At 50.1% G+C, this 2,262-nt stretch overlaps 1 protein-coding gene across 1 annotated transcript in view; it reads left to right on the top strand.

The window, feature by feature from the left end:
- The first annotated feature begins 502 nt into the window (after positions 1–502).
- Positions 503–2,262, top strand: part of fars2 (phenylalanyl-tRNA synthetase 2, mitochondrial) — a 167,531-nt gene continuing 165,771 nt past the window's right edge. The window contains exon 1 of the mRNA XM_056299275.1: positions 503–508. The gene's annotated coding sequence lies outside the window, so the exon portion shown is untranslated. The remainder of the gene's footprint in view (positions 509–2,262) is intronic.

Below are 2,262 nucleotides of genomic sequence, written 5' to 3'. Positions count from 1 at the left end.
TGGGTTTTTAAAAAAATTTTAAACAAATTTGGTAGCGTGACACTCGGCAAACGGGATAGCTGTGAGGGGAGGAGCCTTTTAAACGGCTTTTCTGCGGATGACCCGGAAGAAAAAGAGCAAAGCGTTGCTGGTGTATAAGGGGAATAAACGTTTTGACAGACCTGTAGTTATATGAGGGGAAGTTCTGGCTCTCTCGGAGAAGCAGCCGGTAAAGAGAGAGCGCCTGTGCTCTCGTGGACGCCGCCATGTTGCCATGAACACCGCGACCTCTGCGCTCAGGACCCAAAATAAACTGTCTTCCCAAAGCGCCTGTACAAAACCTGGACACGTATTTAAAAATGTGTCTTTCTTTGAAATAATTGTTGAGGAAAAATCCTTACTGTCACTACGTATAGAAAATAAAATAATATAAACACTGTCAAGTCAACTTTAGAGGAAGTAGGTGATGGGATATAGACAGGCATATAGTTCACCCTCTTAAAACACTCCGGCGCTGCCCCGGGAGAAGGTGAGTTGTTTTCTGAAGTGATTATTCCGCCAAACGTTGTCGCCGTTACACGCCAGAGAAAGACGTTTATTTCCTTCGGCGTTTCAAACATCACAAAGCAAAGCAAGCGCACTTCCGCATCGCTTGAACCTCCGGGTTTCTCATGTGGATAAGCGCCTGTTAAGCTCCTGTGCCACACATCACCCTGCTGCGTGGACTGTCGCCGTGTGTGTGTGTGTGTGTGTGTGTTGAAGAGATTCAAGATCCTTTATTGGTTACGTCTCATGATAATAGTACACGAGAGTCGTGTTTCAGCTCCTCAACACTGCAGCAACAATAGTAATAAAATAACAACAAAACACAACAAAGAGCAGTAACAATAACAAATAGTGTGTGTGTGTGTGTGTGTAAACTGATGGTCCTCTGAAGACCACAGGTCAGTACCATCAGTCCGGCACCAGGCTTAGTGTCTTTAATGTTCTTTGTTCAGAAGCCTGGTTGCTAGGTAGAAAAAGCTGTTCTGGAGCCTACTGGTCCGGGCTTTGAGGCTGCGGTACCGCTTGCCTGACGGTAGCAGCTGGAACAGTCCATAGTTGGAGTGGCTGGGGTCTTTGATAATCCTACAGGCTTTGCTGACACAGTGTCCATTCTATATGTCCTGGATGGGGGGAAGCTCGTACCCACTGATGTTCTGGGCCATCTACACAACCCTCTGCAGTGTGTTGCGGTTGTGGGCAGTACAGTTCCCATGCCAGGCGGTGAGGCCTCCAGTCAGGACGCTCTCGGTTGTGCCTCTGTAGAAGGCCCGTAGAATCCTGGACCCCATGTCGAACACCTTCCGTCTCCTGAGGGGAAAGAGGCGTTGCTGTGCCTTTTTCACCACATGGCTGGTGTGTTCATCCCAGGTGAGGTCCTCGGTAAGGTGGACACCGAGGAACTTGCAGCTCTTGACCCTCTCTACAGCAGTCCCATTGACGGTGATGGGGTCCAGCCTTTCCCCCTCTTCCTGTAGTCCACAATTAGCTCCTTGGTTTTGTCGACATTGAGAAAGGTTATTCTCCTGGCACCACTTTGTTAGGTTGTTGACCTCTCTCCTGTATGCTGTCTCGTCGTCGTCGGTGATCAGGCCCATCGCCGTCGTGTTGTCAGTGAACTTTATCACCAAGTTGGAGCTATGTGTGGCCATGCAGTCATGGGTGGACACGGAGTAGAGGAGGGGACTCGTGATGCAGCCCTGGGGGGGCTCCTGTGCTGAGGGTCAGAGGTGTTGGAGCCCATCCTCACCACCTGGCATCGGCTTGACAGGAAGTTCAGGATCCAGCTGCACAGGCTGGGGCAGAGTCCTAAGTCCCTGAGCTTGGTGTAGAGTCTGGGGGGGACTATGGTGTTGAATGCTGAGCTGTAGTCTACAAACAGCATTCTCACGTAGGAGTTCCGTGTCTCCAGGTGGGTGAGGGCAGTATGGAGTGTAGTGGCTATTGTGTCGTCAGTGGATTGATTTTGTCGGTAGGCAAATGGGTGGGGGTCAAGGCTGGGCGGCAACATGCTACAGATTAGTCCCTTAACAAGCCTCTCAAAGCATTTACTCACTGTGTGTGCACACGCGCGTCCGTACGTGTGCGCACACACACACACACACACACACACACACACACACACACACACTAAAGTAAAGTGCTGAGTTAGATTACATTCTGTCAAAAATCACGTAAAGTTGAATGAGTTCATCTGGACACAACGCAGTCTACACCATCTGCAGGCCACTGGCCACTCTT

Source organism: Lampris incognitus, chromosome 19, assembly GCF_029633865.1.
Source record: "Lampris incognitus isolate fLamInc1 chromosome 19, fLamInc1.hap2, whole genome shotgun sequence".
Lineage (NCBI taxonomy): Eukaryota > Metazoa > Chordata > Actinopteri > Lampriformes > Lampridae > Lampris > Lampris incognitus.
The sequence above is the reverse complement of the archived record's forward strand: the minus strand, read 5'-3'. Positions and strand labels throughout refer to the sequence as shown.